Below are 21,995 nucleotides of genomic sequence, written 5' to 3'. Positions count from 1 at the left end.
ACTTTGCAAGTTAATGTCTAACCAACCCAGAGGCAGTGCCCTCAGGACCCTTACTAAGGCTTACAAATAGCATTTCCCATCCAAAGGAGCCAGGCCACTGGGAGAAATGGCTGATTCAAGGTCTGGATGTGGAAACAAACAAGAAACCTGAAGCACCTTGTAAAGCAGACATCAAGGAAATTATTGAAGAAACCAGATTGGTTCTCCAACAACCTAAACCCAACCAAAGAGGCTCCCAATGACCAAAGATTGAGAAAGTCTTTGACAATTCGGACATTAGCAGGAATAATAGCAACAGTTAATTAAGACAAATCAGGCCTGTTTAAATCTGTGAGCTCATAATTCTGGTAAAAATTGTGATGATGCTTAGATGATTGGGAAGCAATTGACATCGAGTTGAAAACTGATCAATTCTACCCCTTTTTCCCCTGCCTTTCTCATGTACATCGTAACCCTGGGTGCTGGTTCCCCATATGGGATCCTATAGCATGCAGGGCGAGGACTATAGCCACTAGGCTACTGTGCTGGGGTCCTGGATGTGATAATATTGTAGGTTTTATCTTAGTTTTTTTTTTTTAAGGATTTGCTTCAGCATAATATGCAATGGGTTGTTATGTGATGGTGGGGGGACCTGAAATTCAACACATTCTTTTTTTTTTTAAGTTTATTTTTATTACAAAGTCAGATATACAGAGAGGAGAGACAGAGGAAGATCTTCCATCCGATGTTTCACTCCCCAAGTGAGCTGCAACAGCCGGTGCTGCACCGATCGGATTCCGGGAACCTGGAACCTCTTCCGGGTCTCCCACGCGAGTGCAGGGTCCCAAAGCTTTGGGTCATCCTCGACTGCTTTCCCAGGCCACAAGCTGGCAGGGAGCTGGATGGGAAGTGGAGCTGCCAGGGTTAGAATCGGCACCCATATGGGATCCCGGGGCATTCAAGGCAAGTACCTTAGCTGCTAGGCCACGCCTCCGGGCCCTGAAATTCAACACATTCTAAACTAAACGCATTTCCTTTGCCTGAAACCTACTCCGTCTCATATTCCCAGTGCCCATGAAGATGTTCATCAGACAAACCCTCCTGACCTAGGTGCCCCTTTATCTTTCACTCCCACATTCCTCCTGGAGGCTCGTGGAGCTCACACATTGCTGTCCAAGCCAGTCCATCTCTCATGCAGCAGCAGTTACCTTCCAGTTGCTTTTCCTGCCTCCTGTTTCTTCTCATTCCTCTCTGTATTCTAGGCTATTGGGTTGCTGGTGTTCCTCACTTTTCCTTATAGAGGTAACAACGTTGGTGCTCCTTATACTTACAGATTATCAGACTGCGGGATGTGAGATTTGAGGGATCAAATAATATGTTTTAAGGACTTTAAATGCTGTTACCACCTAGGAAATTCAAGAAATGGTGTTTGAGAGCACATCTGTGCCTCATATTCTTAGAAAAACTCCATATAATAGGTTTTTAAAAATGCTTACATGAAGGTTATTTGGAGTAGAATTTGATTGCGAAGCAGGACATACTGATATTCATACATTCAATAACAAAACAAAATATTCACAAACTAGTTTCTTCTAACTTTCTAAAACTAAAAAAAAAGTTACAATAATCAAGCATCCACTAAATTGATTTCATGACCCACAACACTGTTCTATGGGTTAAAATCCAAGTTCCTTAGCTTGTTCTGTCACAATCTAGCTTTCAGTCATTGTGAGAAATTCCTCATTAAATTACTTTATGACCATACTTTTAAAAAATTTTTTATTTTATTTTAAATATCTTTAACATAGTTGAGAGGCATGCGCACCCATCTGGGCCTCTGATCAGGGTCGAGACGGTCAAGGTATGGAGGAAGAAGTGTGGGACACATGCTTCAGTTTTTCTTTTTTTCTCTCGTGTCTGCAAGGGAAGAAGGGGACGGGTCTGCTCCTTCTCCTTCCTATCAGACTACGTCAGCATCCAGGGATGGGGGAGAGTCATTCAATGATGCGTTAGAAGCCCCAGTGTGGGAAAGAATGATTCTAAGTAACCTTGAGTGGCTTTGATAGTTCTGAGGGTGAAACCAGGCTCATTCTCAGCCTGTGATCTTGCATGTGCCAGAGGTACTGCGCCCCAGTCTTGGCATTCATTAACAGGTGTTGCAGGATCAGTCAGCCTGGCCCACACCCAGCCCCAATTCTCATGTGAACTGGCAGGTGTTTTGGTCCAAGCCTGACCTGGCCTGCCCCCAGCCCTGGGTCTCACACTCAGTAGCAGGAGTGTAGTCTAGCAGGAGAGTTCTTATTGACCATACCTTAACCAGGGGCATGCTGTGCCTTCACCCTACACCTTCTTTTGGCCTTTGCGTGGTGAGCTTTTCACTCTTCAAGCTTTTGCTCAGATATCACTTTGTGTAGTGTTCCCAAGTGCTGGAGCCATGGTGAGGGGGTTCATCCCAGAGCCTTCCTTTGTTATTGGTATATGCTCATGTTAATGTTTTTCATCTACTTCACAATTTACAATGGTTGTCACTCTCATTTTAATACATTCCTTGAGTACGGGACCTAATCTTAGTGATTTTCATCTTCTTGGGCCCAGAAAGATGACTGGCACAGAACAGAACCTTCATGTGCAGTAACAGTTGTATTATGGTAGAATGAGAAAAAGCTGAACTAGAAACTTATACAGTTCCCAGAGGTCAGGACAGAAAATCTCAAGTAGCCCCTCCAAGCCTCTCTCCATCACCTGACCCTGTTGTTCTTACCACATAGAAAAGTTTTCTTTTGTACAAACTATTTTTAAAAGATTATTTTTATTAGAAAGTTAGATTTACAGAAAGGAGAGACAGTGAGAAAGATCTTCCATCCGCTGGTTCACTCCTCAAATGGCTGCAATGGCCAGATCCAAAGCCAGGAGCCAGGAGCTTCTTCTGGGTCTCCCACGTAGGTACAGGGTCCCAAAGCTTTGGGCCATCCTCTACTGCTTTCCCAGGCCACAAGCAGGGAACTGGATGGGAAGTGGAGCAGCTGGGATAGGAACCAGTACCCATATGAGATTTTGGTGCTTTCAAGTTGAAGATGTAGCTACTGAGCCATGATGCTGAGCCCTTAAAAAATATTTTTACAAAAATTTATTTGCAAAGCAGAATTACAGAGAGAGACAACAAAGCTTTCATCCACTGGGTTCTTTTTCAAATGGCTACAGTGGCTAAAGCTGGGCCACAATGAAGCCAGGAGCCAGTAGCTTCATCTGGGTGTTCCAAATACTTCATGTTTCTCCCAGCCATTAGCCGGGAGCTGGATTGGAAGGGAAGCATCCAGAAGTTAAACTGGTGCCTGTGTGGATACTAGAATCACAGTTTGCAGGCTAATGTGCTGTATCTCAATTCCAGACCCCACTTGTGTGGGTACTAGTTGCTTGTCTGTGAATCACTTTCTCGCTGGGATTGATTTTTCACTGCTCTCTAAAAACAGATGTGGTATGTGTGTGTAAGAGACAAGAGAGTGAGACAGATAAGGGATGTCTCTATTTATAATGTACCAGTTCCCTGTGGGATCCCTGACCTTGTCATTCTCATTTATCCTTACTTATTTCCCAAAGGTTCTGTCTCCTAATACCATCACTTTTATTGGTGAGGCTTCAACATACCCTTGTGGGAGCTTAACGTTGCATCCACTGCACACTCAAGGGTTCACACCCAGACTCAGTGACCGAGGTTCTCTACCAGTGGCTTCGTGCTGAATATTAGTGACTGAGAATAGTGTATGACCTGTCTGTGGTGTTTCCACACCCTTTCATACTTCAAAAAAAAAAAATGGAAGGAATTTTGGTATTGATAATATCTTCCCCACTTCTTTGCCTAAGAACAGGAAAACTATTCAGGCCACACAGAAGCATATCTAAAAGAAATGCATTTATGTTTGCCACATCTTCAAATGGTGCTAATTAAAGACTCAGCTTCCTCTAGCTATAATTAGGGAAGCAAGAATCTACCACTTTGACCTCTTTCCTTTTCCCTCTTAACCTCTGTCTCTTCCTTGCTTCCCGCCTTCACTGCTGACTCTCCTAATTCCCCTGGTCTGTGGGTACCCTTGCATCCTTCAGATCTCAGGGGAGATGCAGGTAGGGAGTCTGGGCTTGTTCTGGGGGGTCAGCTAGGAGTTCTGGGGACAATGGCATCACTCACCACAATAAACACCTTTCAGGTCTCACAGGAGAATGAATACACTTGGGACACAGGAATGTTATTACTTAATTTATACATATATATATACATATATATGTGCATATATAAACTAAAATTATAAACATTTACAGAGTATATGGGTGTGTGCATGTAAAATAATGCATGTTTACTTTTAGCTAGTTAGAGTTGATTTGCATTTCAGTTGTACTTTCTGAGCATTTTGGTAGTCTGTAGAACTTGGCGCTTGTAAAATAAAATTAAAAGATCTTAAGCCACTCTGAATAATATTTTTGGATTTTTTAAGGTCTCACCATACGCATCTAAAACCTATTTTTACATACTTAAATCGACCAAAGACTCAACCATGGGGTGTGGATGGGAACTTACCTTTCACAAATCTTACCCTAGAAAAGGCTGTTGATGAACATTAAGCCTTTCTCAAGCTTTCACAATGCATGGATGGCCCTGGATCCCTGTGCTGATCCTGACATTGACACAGTGACTGGAATGGAGATCAGCAGAGGGAGTTTGGTTTAGTTGCTTCCTGCTGGTCTCTGCTCCTGAATCCGTAATGGAGAAAATGCTCCATGCCTCAGAATGTCAGGAGGCATATTTTTACAACATCCCTAGAGACAGCAGATTCAGAGAAAAGAGTTAGATGCTCTCTCTGATTTCTGGAAGACATATGGCTAAGCTTAGACCTGCAACTTGCTGCACTCAGTTAGGTAGAACATCTTTTGTTCTTTCAACACTGAACTTTGTGCACACCCAGACAAAGGGACAGATTTTTCTGTACCTGATACGTCCATTAATACGGATAATGCCAAAAAGTGACAGGATAATCAAAATGGGATTGTAACAAGCGAGAACTGTAGAGGTGAACAAGGCACACTCACTGAAAGCTGGGACTTCGGAACCAGAGCGGAGAGACCTCCTCTAACCCCAAGGCGAAGGGTGTTTATTACCAGTATTGTTCTGGCAGGCCTGGGTACTTCCACCATACTGGTTTTAAGCTTTCATACTGATGTTTAAATTAGATTATGTGCTTTTGGCTCAATCAGTCACAACCCTTTTGTTTTGTGACATCTGAGTTAAAAGAGCACGAAAGATGACCCTGTTCTTGTGCCATCCTTCTGTCCAGAGATACCAACAAACTGCCCTACAAATAAATGCTGCCTCACAGGGATCCCTTCCTGGCTGATGGATCCACCACTCGAGAAATTCTGCTTCTCAGCCCCACTTCCCTCTGCTGTGCTCCTTCTGCCTCTATTCAGCTCCTTTCACCAAATCCAAATGCTTCCAAAGGAAACCATGGGCCTTTATGTTGGGAAAATGTATAAATTGGAACAGATGTTGTTTGGGCTGGTAAAACGTAAGGCTCATACGACGGGAAGCTACATGAAGGCTGATGGGAGCAGGAGGGTAGTTAAGAATTATGGGTTGTGGTTATGAACTATGGATATTGAGCTAGGGCTGTGATCTTGGATTAGAGAGAGATGGTCCCAGCCTCACTGTGGGACTTCAGCCAACTTTGCCTTGTACTTCTTCACCTGTGAACATGGCAAGTAATCCTATTTCCTTTTCCATAAAAAGAGATGTTTTTTTTAAATGATTTACAAGTTCTTAACTATGATTTCTTATTTGTCTCTCCCTGCCAGCCTCATGTCTGAATATATTCAGTATATATTTTTTCCTGCAAGAAAAGTAACAGTGAATACCATGAAATGGAAGGTTTTGGTATGATAATAGTTAATCCAAGTTAAAAAAAATTGTTTTGCATTGAAGGATATTACCAAACATCGAACAGTTCATCTAAAAAAATTCGCATGTGGTTTGCCTTTTTAAAAAAAGATTTATTCATTTTTATTGGAAAGTCAATATACAGAGAGGAGGAGAGACAGAGAGGAAGATCTTCCATTTGATGATTCACTCCCCAAGTGACTGCAATGGCTGGTGCTAAGCTGATCTGAAGTGGGTGCAGGGTCCCAAAGCTTTGGGCTGTCCTCGACTGCTTTCCCAGGCCACAAGCAGGGAGCTGGATGGGAGGCAGGGCTGCCAGGATTAGAACCGGTGCCCATATGGGATGCTGGCACGTTAAAGGTGAGGACTTTAACCGCTATGCTAATGTGCTGGGCCCTGTGACTTGCCTTTTTAACTAAACACTTTGTGTCACCAGAAACTAAGCTCTGATGTAGACCAAGCAGGAAAGAAGTTGTCTTGCCCACATTTCCATTCTTCCCCACATCCTTAAGTCCTTTGAGGTCCTAATCGCTTCTTGGCCTTTTGACTAAGATCAAGTGAAGTCCTTTGAGGTCCTGCTGTGGCTTGGGTCTTAGGGATACAAAACTATGCTTAGAATTGGTCTCTGCCAACCAGCAGTGGGGGAAGGAAACATAACATCTAAGTACACATGAGATAGATGCGGTAGCTGCTGAGCGGCCATCTGAAGGATACCCAAGGCACACAATGACAGTCCTCAGCACATGTTTCTCAGACACGTATTGGCTTAGTCATGCAGATTTCCCCCCTGCACATCCCCAAATTCTACTGCCTTATTTATTTTTAAGATTTATTCATTTTTATTGGAAAGGCAGATTTAGAGAAAGAAAGCCAGAGAGAAAGATCTTCCATCTACTGGTTCATTCCCTAAGTGGCCACAATGGCCAGAGTTGACCTGAAGCCAGGAGCTTCTTCCATGTCTCCCATGCAGATACAGGGTCCCAAGAACTTGGGCCTTCCACTATTGCCTTCCCATGCCATAAGAAAGGAAGTGGAGCAGCCAGGACAGAAACCTGCTTCCATATGGGATGCCAGTGCCTGCAGGTGGAGGATTAGCCAATTGAGGCATTGCACTGGCCCTCTACCATTCTCTTTAATAGCCTCAAATATCACTTTCTTCCTTTCCCCATGATCCCAGTTAAAAAAGTGATTTTTCCCTCTTTGAAAACACCACTTTCACTCTGTGTTCACAAGTTTTTTCCTTACATGACAATGAATCCTTTGAAAGTAAAGTTCATTTTAGGGTCATTTTGTATGCTGTATGTTGGGCAACTTCCAGAAAAATGTTGTATAGTATTCCTAGCAGCTTTCCAATGCTTTTCAATTGAAGGGAGCAAGGACGACAGGCTGAAGTCTCCTACAGCAAAAGAAAATTAGGAAGCTGCTTGAATTTTGTTACTTTCCCACATAAAATAGAACTGGAATATTTACAAATCTGCAATATTTGGCTTAAGAATAATATTGGGCCTGGTGTGATGGCTCAATTAGATAATCCTTACTTTGCATGCATCAGGTTCCCACATGGGCGCTGGTTTGAGTCCCAGCTGCTTCATTTCTCATCCAGCTCCCTGCTTGTGGCCTGGGAGAGCAGTCGAGGATGGAACCCTGCACCTGCGTGGGAGTCCTGAAAGAAGCTCCTGGTTTTGGATCGGCTCAGCTCTGGCCATTGCAGCCACTTGAGGAGTGAACAAGCAGATGGAAGATGTTTCTCTCTGTCACTGCTTTATGCAAAACTACTTTACAATAAAAATAAACAAATTAAAAAAAAAAAGAGAAGAATGTGTCATAATGTGTTTTTCTACCTTGAGGTTTCTTTTTTTTTTAATGGAATTCATCTGTGAGTTAGTCTCAGAATCTCAGTCAATTGCACAGTATCCATTATAGCTAGCGAACTACTGAATTATGTTGTCTTCATGACATAATTATGTCTTCTTTATGACTGAGGGAGAAGATCAAAAATCTATCCGAAATAACCTGTGGCTACTTAATTGCTACCTGATCCCAATGACAGAGCAGGGCAAGCGGGTTGCTTTTAAGATATTACTAGGGCTCTGGCTTAACCTCAGAGTGAAAGTGACCCTGTGATGTGACTGGGGTGGGTATCCCTGAGGGAGAGTGGTGACATGGGTGTGCTGCACCCCTGCTCATGTCAGAGGCTGAGCTCACGTCATATGTGTGCCACTGACGAATGGATGACATGGACAAGTGTGTCAGTTGCTTCTCCTTTAAGTGGAAAAAAAACCCCAAAAAATTGTGTTTTCTCTCTAAAGTTCTCCTCAGCTCTTGCCATCTGTGAACTAAGCTGTTAGAATGTATTTTTTTTTTAGAATGTGATTTTAAGTGCAGAGAATCAATAATAGTTGTCAGGAAGCCAGTGATGTGAGTAGTGTAAAAGCAACTGGGAAATTTGAAAACTGTAGTTTTAAAGTGATTATTAAGTCTCTCTTTTTTTAAAGACTTAGTTAACTTATTTGAAAGGCAGAGACAGCGAAAAGACTGCAAGAGAGAGAGAGATCCCTCATCTGCTCATCCAGTCCTCAAATGACTGAAACAGCCGGGAGGGTGAGGCCAAAGCCAGGCGCTAGGAACTCCATTGGTGTCTTTTGCATAGGAGTCAGGACTTGAGCACTTGGGCCAGCTGCTGCCACCTTCCATGGTTCATTAGCATGGAGCTAGATCAGAGGTGCAGCAGCTAGGATCAAATATAGGATGCTGTGTTGTTATCTTTGATCAGCCCCCTACACCACAATGCCAGCCCTGAAAATTATTTTAAAGTGGCGGAAAACCGGTCCCTGGAATTTTGTATGTTGACATAATGACATCATATCAATGTCATGTATCAGCATTTCTGTTGTAATTCCCAGAGTTCTCCCCGTCAGAAGAGATTGGGTTGATCATTAGCTATTTCCTTCTCAACTTGCCATCCAAGTCCTCTTTCTCCTACTCTTAGCTGTATACCAGCACTTAGAAATGCAGCTCTTGCTACCATTTTTTAACTACTATAACCAACTGCTATGCTGTTGCAAATTTATGTTTTCTATAAAGCTGTAGATACAATTGTAAATAGTGAAATATGAGATGTACATGAGATGATAAAATGAATACTCTAGGATGTTTGATATTTTCAAAGAGAAATGAATAATCAGATTTAATTAAAGCTTGATCATAGCAGGAAAGAAAAGGTCATTTAAGTTTATGCATAGCAGTGAACTCTACTTAAAATGCTTTCTGTGAAAAATAGGGTTGATTAAAAATGTTTCTTGTTACTGTTGTATGGTATTATACTAAGCTCTTTTTTCCACTTGTAATTGACTTTTGGGATTTGTAAACCCAGCCTTAACAGCATTTTTCAAATAATTGAGGTTTATCTTTGTGATCTTCCAACCTACCTTTCTGCTCATCTCCCTCATCTCTGGGTCTCTCTTTCTCCAGGGTCCTAACGTCCTCCAGCTGACTCACACATGCTTAATACCATTTGGAGTCCTCTCCCCTAACCATTTTTGATCTTTCCAACATTCTCCCATTGTTCAGCCAAATTCTGAACTGTGAGAACAGTGCCTGCTGCAGTGTTGTTGTGAACAGTATATGCCTGTGTTTGTGGAGAAGTGACATACAAAATGAATGTTTAAAGACCATGGTTGCATGCAGTATTTTTTAGTAGAATTGGATTTTTTTTCTGTTCTGTGCACTGGCTGTAGCAAATAAGTGCTATTTCTGGTGTCGTCTACTCCTACAGTAGCAGGGCAAATCACATGTAATTAAAAGTAGACCCAGATAGCAGACACTTTTGCCCTGTTTGCTAATGTGTTTTGTTTGTTTGCTTTTCAAGACTTAATTATGTCTGGCTGTATGTTGTCTTAACTTTTCAAAAACACTTTTCCATTTCCATTCATTGTATCCTCCTACTCACCTGCACAGGATAGAGAAAGTACCATTGTCCCCATTTGGAAAGTAATGCAATTGAGACACAAGGCGGCAATGACTAAGTGGGAATGGGACCCAGGAGGACAGACTCTGAGCTGGACATTTTATCTTATCGATCACAAGCAGAGGATGAGTAAAATATTACTGTAGAAGGTGGGCAAGATTAAAAAGCCTTCCCAGGAGCTGAACCTGGGCTTGGAGTCTTGAAGTCTTGTTCTAGTAGAACTCTGAGCAGCTGCTTGTGCTTAAAAGGAGTAGACAATTTTGGATGTTGTAATAATTTTGCATGTAGACTGATGGTTTTTAACCAGGGGAAGTTTTGTTCCCTACTCCCCAAGTTGCCGTTTTCAAAAGGCTAGAGACATTTGCACTTGTTATAAATGGGAGAGAGTGTTGTTGACATCCAGTGGGTAGCTGCCAGATAGTTGCTACACATCCTACAATGCACGGGGCAGCCCCTTGCAACAAAACATGATGTTGCTCCTGTTAGTAATGCTGAGACTGAGGAACTGTACTGCACATCCCATGCTTTGATTACTAGTCATTGGCATACACTCATGTTGTCACAACTAGTCTCTGCTATCAGAATTATATAAACCATTGAGGGGCAAAGCTTAAAAAAAGCACATTTGACAGAGTTCCGTATCTGTGCTTCCTCTTAATTATTCATCTTTTCTCTCAATCTTGCCCTCCAGTTGACATCATCTGTCCCTCCCTAGGCAGATATAGTCCTGTGCTTCTTTCTGACCTCAGACCTCAGACCTCAGACTTAATACAGTTGAGCTCCACTCTGGCCCCTTTCCTTGCTGAGCCGGGGGAAGAGATTAGCGGAGTTACAGGCCCTTGGGTTATCCACAGGAAGATTGGCTGGGCCTCTCTTGGGATCTGCCTGTCTCTGAGCTACTATGGTTTTTGTGCGGAGGAGGCAAAAGTCCGCCCCATGTGCTTTGGAGAAAACCTACAAGCTAAGATTCCCAGAAGTAGGGTAGAGGCCTGTGATTCTGGAAGGAGTGTGGTAAATAGTTGCACTCCACACCCACCTGTAAGCTGTCACTTTTATTGTTTAAACCATGAACTCTGAGCTGTTAATCTCTGGGTGTGCCATTATTTTCCGTTTGCTCTTAATGTAGAATTGAATTCACTAATGATGAGTCTTCGAGGAACGTTCTTTTTTGGGAGGTATAAAGAGCAGAGTTCAAAGGATCATATAGATTTGATATTTCCTGAAGGAATATCACTCTCGCATTGGAGCCATATAGATCATAGATTTCTGAAATATGATTGGGCTGGCCATGACTTGATCTTCTTGTAATTAGGATGGACTGAATGACTGGTATAACCTTTTACATAAGTGTCTTCAACTTGATGAAGTTTCTATTTTAAAAATGTTTTTTAATCTTGTGGTTCCTAAAGTTTTTGACACCTGATGATACCATCAGAAGTTACTTTTGTTCTTAATTTACTAAAGCAAAGCAAATGTTAACCCTATAAACAATATTTGATTAACATAAGACATGAAGGAGTAGGAGGAATACATGAAGAAAAGTAGAAAAATATACTGTTCCTTATACTTTGTACTGATTTTTATGCTATTTTTAAACTTTTTATCTATAAGGTAGAGACAGAGATGTTCCATTCACTGATTAACTCTTCAAATGCTTAAAAGAGCCAAGGCTGGACAAGGCAGAATCCTGAAGCCAAAAACCGAATCCTGGTCTCCCAAATAGATGGCAGAACTCTAAGTACTAAAAATTAATCTAAAAATTAAAAATGGTCTTTTCTGGATCACTAACGCTAGAACTCACTTACAGCATGCTTGTCCGTGCCTCTCCCCTGCCTATCTTACCTTTGTCCCTCTCCTTTTTCTAAATCTGAAAGTAAGCTAATTTCAGGAGATTTTCATAAGGTTTGTGATATAGCTGTTTATGTGACTACAACTCAAATACCTTCTCGTCATTCATGGTTATTTAGTGGGCTCAGAGCACATTATATTCTTTCCCAATGTACTGCTGTAATACATTGTTAGTTTCATTTTAAAGCAATAAATCCCAAATTTCCTTAAAAAAAAAATCTTTTTGTGCCCAGCATGATAGCCTCATGACTAAGGTTCTTGCCTTGCATGAACTGGGATCCCATATGGGCACTGGTTCTAATCCCGGCAGCCCTGCTTCCCATACAGTTCCCTGCTTGTGGCCTGGGAATGCAGTTGAGGACAGCCCATAGCCTTGGGACCCTGCACCCGTGTGGAAGACCCAGAAGAATCTCCTGGCTCCTGACTCCAGATCAGCTATGGCCGTTGCAGCTGCTTGGGGAATGAATCATTGGACAGATCTTCCTCTCTGTCTCTCCTCTCTGGAAATCTGACTTTTCAATAAAAAAATCAATATATATTTTAAAAAGCTACTAAATGTCGGGCCCGGCGACGTGGCCTAGTGGCTAAAGTCCTAGCCTTGAACGCCCCGGGATCCCATATGGGCGCCGGTTCTAATCCCGGCAGCTTCACTTCCCATCCAGCTCCCTGCTTGTGGCCTGGGAAAGCAGTTGAGGACGGCCCAATGCATTGGGACCCTGCACCCGCGTGGGAGACCTGGAAGAGGTTCCTAGTTCCCGGCATCGGATCGGCGTGCACTGGTCTGTTGCGGCTCACTTGGGGAGTGAAACATCGGATGGAAGATCTTCCTCTCTGTCTCTCCTCCTCTCTGTATATCCGGCTTTCCAATAATAATAAAATCTTTAAAAAAAAAAATTTTAAAAAGCTACTGAATGTTAGTACAAATCTGTCAATTCCTTTTTCCCTCAAATGTTTTGAAGTCCCTTTGTGGGACTACAGAACATGAAGCTACATCGTGTTTGTTTTCTTCTTGCCTCTGCTCAGCTCCTGTAGCTGCAGACCCAGTGTGATCCCAGGGGAGAAAGAAAACCTCCAGCCACCACAAGTTGCACTTGTCACAGGAAGGGAGTTCTTAGGATTCTACGAAAAGAACTTCACTGAAATTTCGTTAAGAGTTGAGAAGCTATGAAATGCAGACAGGGCTGAAAGTGGCGGGTAGCTGGCATGTACACCATGGAAACTCCATATGGGTGGAACATGAATCTAATTCTGTGTGATGTATTTATCGCCACCTCCACATTCAGTTAAAAGCTCTTCATGGCTGAGGGAACCTCCTGATTTCCTCAGTGTCACTTTGCAGTTTAGCATTGAAATGAGTTGTGGGCAGCTTCATTGAGAAAGTTTACCCAGAATGACACTGGTACTATCTACAACAGAGAAACGGGTTTGGTAATACTTCATAAACATGATAATACAGTAAATAAAAAATACTTTGTCTGACTCTTCTTTCTGTTTCATCTACTGCATAGAACTAATCAGCCCCCGAGGTTTTAAGTCCTTAGATTATATCCTTTTTTTTCTACTTTGACCACCCAAATTTAAGTTGTACTCTTAAAAAAAAAAAACTGTTCTTACTGTTTGTTTTCACTTTATCTGAGACATCACTTATTCGAGTTTTCCTGAATCAAATTCTTCAGTTCTAAAATACTAGCTGACTTCCAAGATCGTCTAGAATGTGGCCTCACCTGGCCTGTGTGATCTTATTGTGCACTCTTACAACAGCAACAGCAGTTAGTGTTCACTGGGACGCTCAATGCCAGATCTAGGTTGGGTGTTTGTCATGCACAAGTTGTTAACATATACTCTAGATTCAGTATGTGCTTTGCTTTTTGCTGGGCTTTTACCGGTTTTCTGTACATTCTGTCTCCTAAATCCTAGTGATATTTTACAACAGGTCATTTCTCAGTTCCTCTAAAAATCCTTAAAGTGTGATCAGAGTCTTGGATCTCTTCCCCTCTGACTTTTTAACACTCCTTTGCTGCCTTTTACGGTGGACACTCATACCACTGTATGGCTATTTGGTAGTTTTAAGTATTAAAATTTATCTTCAGCTAAATTGGAGATGAATTTAAATTTGTTGGCACTAAAGTTTATTGACATCCGTGGATGAGCTTTGGGGAATGCATGAGCCATTTAAAATTGTGTCATGTGTTTGCACCTTTTTAAAAATTTTATTTTATTTTTTTTACTGGATTCAGTATTTTCATAGCACTGCCAAAGAGGTTTTAGAAATACTTTGAATTACTTTTTGGATAACAAGTTATGTATTTTAGATCAAACCTTCTATCTAAACCCAGGAAGTATGTACATTCTCTGTTGCAGAAACTCTTAGACAAGGTACACGGGCTTGAATTTTTAAATTCTGATCAGTTGTCTTTGTATTAAATGAAGTGTGCTAGTAGACTGATGGAATTGTAACTCCTCATGAAGAGTTGTGACATGGGATAAATCAATCAGGGGGTGGAAAATGAGGGGAGGGGAATCCCAGACTACACAAAATTGTACGATAAATTACAAAAATTAAAATAAAAAATGAAGTGTGCTAATTTTTGATGTGGGATACATGATCACATTAAGAACTTGCTTTAGCAATAATTCTAATTATTAGATAATATAGTTTTACAATTTTTGTGTCAAAACCATATAAAACAGCTAACCAAAAAAGTCTTTCATTTGACTTTTTTTTTAAAGATTTATTTATTTTATGACAAAGTCAGATGTACAGAGAGGAGGAGAGACAGAGAGGAAGATCTTCCATCCAATGATTCACTCCCCAAGTGACCGCAATGGCCGGTGCTGCGCCGATCCAAAGCCGGGAACCAGAAACCTCTTCCAGGTCTCCCACACGAGTGCAGGGTCCCAATGCATTGGGCCGTCCTCGACTGCTTTCCCAGGCCACAAGCAGGGAGCTGGATGGGAAGTGGAGCTGCCGGGATTAGAACCGGCGCCCATATGGGATCCCGGGGCGTTCAAGGCGAGGACTTTAGCTGCTAGGCCATGGCGCCGGGCCCAGCATCCCCTTCTTAACTATACATATCCTCAGTTCAAATAACTTGCACAGCTTCTTTTCATCTCTCACTGCTGAATCTTGCAGGAATAGAAAGGGAGAGGGACAAGTACAAGGAGAGGGGCCTGGCTAGGATTTTATGTGCTTCCTTTTCCTAGGTTAATCAACTCTGGACTCGAAAGTAGGGAAGCAGTATAAACATGTCAGAGATTCAGCCTACATAGGGAAGTTATTAGATAAAATGCATGTGGACCAGCCCAGGATCACCCAAGGCATTTATGAAAATGACCTTGCTGATCACAATCAACTGGCTTTTAACTTTTATGGGTCTGAGGTCACTTTTCGCCCGGATAGGTACCCAATGCTGATGGTTACTATTCTTACTGGCAGGAAACAACCTGGGAAAGGCAGAGTTTTTGTTGTTTTTGTTTTTTGTTGTGGTTGTTGCCCTTTCTCCTGGAGCTCCGAAGACAGCTTGTTATTTCAGTTTCTGTGGTCTGGTTCACACAGCTTTGTATGTGTTGTTCTCACACTAGCTGATGCTTCTATTTGCATCTCTGGTTAGCTCCTGGGTCAGGACCAAGAGCAACCACCTAACTGCTGAGAATAACAGAGAAGAGTGATGCATGAGTCATGCCAGTCTCCCTTCAACTCTGGGTTTTTACTGTGTGTGTGTGTGTTGGGGGGTAACATTTGGTACACATTTGTATTACTTTTCTATATATAATTTTATCATAACGAAGTACTGAAAATTGAGTGGTTTCTTCCCCCCTGAGATTTATTTATTCAAAAGTCATAGTGACAGAGAGGTTGTGAAGGAGGGACAGAGAAAGGGGCCATCCATCTGCTGTTGCACTCACCAAATGACTGCTATAGCAAAGTCGGGGCCAGGCCAAAACCAGCTACAAACTCCATCCTGATTTTCCACATGGTGTCAGGGGCCCAAGCACTTGGGCCATATTCTGTTTTCTTCCAGATAAATTAGCAGGGAGCTGGATTGAAAGTGGAGTAACTGGGACTTAGACTAGTCTCTGATTTGGAATACATGACTTTCAAATGGGGCCTAGCCAGCTTCACCACTGTGCCAACCTGTGAGTGGTTTAGAACACAAAACAGTACTTACACACAGATCTGGGAGCTACAGGTCTGAAATCAAGACTTTGGGAGAGCACCTTAAAGCTGTTAGGGAAATATCCCTTTTGCCTTTCCCAACTAGTGATAGCCTGGGACTTACTCTGTGGCAGCATGGTTGTAGTTACCACCTCAGTCTTCGTTTGGTCATCGTGCCTTATTGTCCTCTGTTGATAGAGGACATCAGTGAAATTAGATTAAGGGACCATTTTCCTCTTTTATGGCCTTGTCTTAGCTAATTATTTCTGTTCCAGACAATATCATTTGTATTGGGAGTGAGAACAGTTACATGACTTTAGTGGAGACAAAATTCAATCTATAATTTCTAAGAAATCTCATTTAACTTTTTGAGGGGGATACTACTATAGTCATTTAGAGAGATAGTGTGATGACACAGATACTGTGCCATTTTGAATGGAGAAAAGAAATGAAATTATCTAATATTAAAATATTTATAGTGATGAAATATTGTGATGAAACAAGCCTTTGCAAAAATATCTTCACATTTGACTTCAATCAAAACTGCAGACAATATATTTTTTTAGAAGATTTATTTTTATTGTAAAGTTAGATATGCAGAGAGGAGAGACAGAGAGGAAGATCTTCCATCTGTTGATTCACTCCCCAAGCCAGGACCCCAGAGCCTCTTCTGGGTCTCCCATGTGGGTGCAGTGTCCCAAGGCTTTGGGCCATCCTTGACTGCTTTCCCAGGCCACAAGCAGGGAGCTGGATGGGAAGGGAGGCAGCTAGGACACAAACCGGCACCCATATGGGAATGCAGTGCATGCAAGGTGAGGGGTTTAGCCACTAGGCTATTGCACCAGGCCCATGCAGTCAATATTTTAAGCTTATATTTTATGGAGAGGATTTAGCCATTGAGCCATCACACCAGACCTTAATACACTTTCCTTGAGTGAATTTCCAAGTCTAGGTCTCTTATCCAGATAAGAGTTTCCATATTTGCCTTTAGAAGCGAGAAAACAAAGGAAGTGCGAAGCAGCTCAGCTAAGGCTAACTCACTGTGTGACTATCCTCCTGGTTTGCTTACTTTGCAGTGAGTGAAAGGAAACCGTCGTCTTGTGAGAATGTTCATGATAAATTGATAAAGAATTTCAAAGACATAAATCTGCCAGCACCATCTTAACTCAGAGCACTGTTGCTCCTGTCCTACCGTAAAGTACATGTATCAAGTGGGAATTAGTGCTGAAGAGAAATAAACAAAATACACAGTGAACTTGAGGGTAGATCAGAGCAAGGAAGAAACAGTCTTCTACTTTAGCGCTTGTCCCACAGATGAGGCTGTTGAGATCTAGAAGTTACTAAAAGTTATCTGACCAGACCATGGCCAATCTGGATTGCAGTCACGTTCCACTGATTCACACCGACTTTTCTTGCATACCTTATTGGTAGTTCGTGCAAAAAGATAAATGACTGGTTTTGGATTATACTTTATATGTGCGAACTATATGGTGTGTGGATTACATCTCAAGTTGATTGGGGAAAAAAGGATTGCTAGGTTTCAGAAGAAGGATAATGGGAGTGCAATATGCTCAACAAACATTAAATAGTAGTGTATTGTGAGGAGGGAAGCTTAGGTGCAGTAGCTAAATCACTACCTGGGACACCAGAATCCTGTACTAGTGTGCCTCATTTGAGTCCTGGCTACTCCAGCTTCCAATGCAGCTTCCTGCTAATGTCATCCTCTGCTGCTGCTTTCCCAGGCCATAAGCAGGGAGTGGATTGGAAATAAGCAGTCAGGAACCAAACCAGCACCCATAAAGGATCCTGACCCTGCACATGAAGGGCTATACTGCTATGCCACTATACCAGCCTTACTCGCTGCCCCAACCTTAAAACATTTTGATGGATCTGGCATTGTGTTACAGTGAGTTAAGGCCACTACCTGTAATACCAGCATCCAGTATGGATACGGGTTTGAGACCCGACTGCGCTACTTGCAATTCATCTCCCTACTGATGTGCCTTAGAAAGCAGCAGAGGATGACTCAGTCGATTGGGTCCTTGCATCCAAGTGGGAGACCAGGAACAAACCCTAGGCTCCTGGCTTTGCCTGGTCTAACCTCAGCTGTCGCAGCCATTTTGGGGGAGTGAATCCACTCATTCTCTTAACCCTACCTTACCTGTCTATCTGCGTCTCAACTCCACTCTCTGTAACTCTGCCTTTCAACTAGATTAAAGAAAATCTTTAATAAATTGATACAAAAGATGGCATATATTTTAGGCCTAAATTAAAGTGTAAACTTTCAAATAATGATATGTCATAGAGTGTGACCTACCATACTGTAAGTTCACCTTGCTAGAAGGCAAACTAGATTAGTAGGAACGTTTTCTCCAGTTCTTTTTATTCACAGGCCTCCCAAGTGGATGGATGAATCTATCTGGATTTTTCTTTTTTCTTTCTATCTTTCTTAGATTTTTATTTACTTGAAAACCAAAGTTACATGATAGGGGGCAGGTAGAGAGAGCTTTTATCTGTTATTTCATTATCCAAATGTCCACAACCACCTGGGATGGGCCAGAGGGAAGCCAGGAGCCAGGGGCTTCTTCCTTGTGTCTCATGTGGGTGCTGGGGCCCAAGAACCTGGCCCATCTTCTGCATTTCTCCCCAGGAGAATTAGCAAGGAGCTGTGCTGGAACTGAAGCCCCTGGGACACAAATGGACACTCCTATGAGCTGCTGGCATCCCGGGTGTCAGCTTTACTCACTGTGCCACTGCACCAGTCCCTATTTTCTAACTTCATTATTTTTTGTCTTCCATATTGCATTTGTCTTTTCTAAGAAAAAAAAAACTTTGTTGTATAATCTGCATCCAACAAAACTTCCTCATCTTAAGCATATAGCTTAATGAGTTTGGACAATGTTTGTGATCATGCAGTCCTTAGTACAGACCAACTACAGATGATTTCCAAGAAGTTCATACCTTCTTCTGCAGTGACCCCCTCACTACCCCACACCCCTGACAGATTTGCTTGTTTTAGATGGTCATTTAAATAAAAGCAACCCTTTGTACCTTGCCTCTCTCACTTAGAAGAATCCTTGCCAATTTCTTGTGTGTGTTGCTCTGTGTATCAGTCATTTGTTCCTTTCTATTGCTAATCAATATTGTGAAACTGTGGTACCTTGGGCCTTTGCTAGTTTTTTGAGGAACACTTAAGAAGCTTCCAGTTTCCATTGCTCTCAGATAAATACCTACATGTGAAATTGCTGGGCCACATGGACTTCATAAGAGGCTGCCAAAGTGTTTTCTAAAATGGTAGTTCTATTGTTTCCTTCAAGAAGGTATATGGAATGACTCATTTTGAATTAATTTTTAAATAGGACGCAGGTAGGATAAGGACCAAAGTCGTAGTAGTAGTTTTTCCTCCCCCTACTTGAATAGGATGTGCAATTGTTCTGGCACTATTTGGTAGAACGGTTATGCTCTCCTTGTGGAAATATTGTAGCAACTTTATCAGAAATGGACTGTAAGTGTATGGTTCCATGGGTTTGTTTCTACACTTGATCTTAGCCAAAAGGCTGAGAAGTGATCATGGATTTGTTTCTCTACTCTCCATCCTGTTCCATAAACTTACTCATTTTTACCAAATGCTATGTTTTCCTAATGATTGTAGCTTTATCATAAATTTTTAAAAATCAAGTTTTTAATTCCTCTGGTTTGTTGAATTTCTCTAAACAGTGTTTGTAGTTTACAGTGTAATGGTGTCGGGCTAAGTTTGTTAAATCTGTCTTTTATGTTTCCAGCTCTCCGAGGCTGTTTTAATTGATATCACTTTAGTAGAACTGACAAATAAAATTGTGTATATCAGGTCCCACGTGATGCTTTGCACATATTCATTGGGGAGTGAGTAAACTGAGGTGGCTAACACATGCATTATCTCATATACTTAACTTTAGTTTGTTTTTGTGGTGAAAACACAATCCACCCCTGGCAATTTTCCAGAGTACGGTATACTATTATTAACTATGCTCACCACATTTTACAGAGTGGATCTCTGACCCTTACTTCTCTAACTGAAACTTTGTACCCCTGATTTTTTTGTTTTTATAACTTCATTATCTCCTTGTTTTCTTTCTGTATCTTCTTCATTTCCTGGAAAGATTTCTTGAACTTTATGTTCAAACTCTTCCATTTTTTTAAAACTACAATTAATATTTTTTCATATTTCAAAATATAACAAAACACCAATTTGGGCTGGCATTGTGGCACAGTAAGTTAAGCTGGCACCACATGGGCACCATTTGGAGTCCTGACTGTCTTACTTTCAATCCAGTTCCCTATTAATGCACGTGGGAAGGAAGTAGAGGACAGCTTACATACTTGGGTGCTGCCACCAGGTGGAAGACCCAAAAGGAGATCAAGGCTCTTGGCTTCGTTCTGGCCTGGCCTGGACATTGCAGCCATTTGGGAAGTGAACCGGTAGATGGGAAATTCTCTCCTTTCCCTGTCTCCATCCCTACCACTCCCTCTAACTCTTTTTAAAAAGATATATACTTGGGGCCCGGCGGCGTGGCCTAGCGGCTAGAGTCCTCGCCTTGAAAGCCCTGGGATCCCATATGGGCGCCGGTTCTGGTCCCGGCAGCTCCACTTCCCATCCAGCTCCCTGCTTGTGGCCTGGGGAAGCAGTCGAGGACGGCCCAAAGCTTTGGGACACTGCACCCACGTGGGAGACCCGGAGGAGGTTCCTGGTCCCGGCTTTGGATCGGCACGCACCGGCCCGTTGCGGCTCACTTGGGGAGTGAAACATCGGATGGAGGATCTTCCTCTCTGTCTCTCCTCCTCTCTGTATATTCGGCTTTCCAATAACAATAAAATCTTAAAAAAAAAAAAAAGATATATACTTTAAGAAATCTAACATTTTAATCGTTTAAAAACATTTATTTGAAATAGAGAGTGACACAGAGAGAGATAGGTAATCAGAGATAGGGGGCTCTTCTGTCTTCTGGCTCACTCCCCAAAGGTCCAGGCCAAAGCTAAGAGCCAGGAGCTCCATCCATGTGGGCAGGAGGGGCCCAAGCATATGGGCCATCATCTTCTGTTTTCCAGGTGCATCAGCAGGAAGTTAGATCAGAAACAAGGTTGCTGGGACTTGGACCAGGCACTCTACTATGGAATACATATATCCCAAAGCAGGATTTTAATTTACTGAACCACAGTGCCTACCCATTTTGACTGTTTGTAAGTGTACAGTACAGTGGTATTAAATACATTCCCTTGGTTGTGCAGCCATCATCACTGTCCATCTCCAGACATTTTCATCATCCATACTGAAACTGTATTCATGAAACACCACTTCTCACTTCTTCCTTTCCTCTGTCCTATTTCCTGTCTCTATGATTTAGATTATTCTAAATCTAGGTGGAATCAATTATATTAATCTTGACATATCTGTTTTTTGCACTTAGGCTGTCTTCAGGGTTCATCTGTGTTGTGAAATATACGAGCACTTATTTTTGAGGCTGATTAACATGCCATCGTATACATGTATCAGTTTACTTATCCACTCACCTGGATTAGAAATGTTGTTATTTCCATCTTTTAGGTAATGACAGTAATACTGCTAAGAACATGTAGTTGGTTTTAAGTTATGAATTCTTTCATGCTTCCTGATTTCTTTTCTCTTGTTCCTGTTTTTGCCTTATAGGACTGATACTTTTCTATCACCCGAAGTATTAGAGCTTCCTTATTTGCTTCTTCTGTTCTCATGTCTGTTTCCTTTTTCTCTTTGCTTTCATTTCTAATTTTCACTTGAGACTTTTCCCAAAACCTCTGATGCTTTTGGCTTCTTTTTTTCTTTCTCCCTGTTTAAGAGTGCATCATTAAAAAGAATGGGCTGGAAGCTCTGTGGGAAGAAGCGGACGAAGACACATCTGTTGAGTTGTTCAAGCTCTCCACTGGGATGCTCCAAAAGCCAATTTTCTGTGGTTCTTTTTGATTTTTTTTACATAAAAATTCTCTGTAGTTTCCTGTCTGGGGGAGAATGGGCACATGAGACAGTTTGGGTTTGGGGGAGCAGTGAGGGTGGGATAGGAAGCATTTGTTTAAGCCTTGCCAGAATTTCTGGGAGCAGGATGAAGCTTGAG

This window comes from Ochotona princeps, chromosome 8 (genome assembly GCF_030435755.1).
Source record: "Ochotona princeps isolate mOchPri1 chromosome 8, mOchPri1.hap1, whole genome shotgun sequence".
Lineage (NCBI taxonomy): Eukaryota > Metazoa > Chordata > Mammalia > Lagomorpha > Ochotonidae > Ochotona > Ochotona princeps.
The sequence above is the reverse complement of the archived record's forward strand: the minus strand, read 5'-3'. Positions refer to the sequence as shown.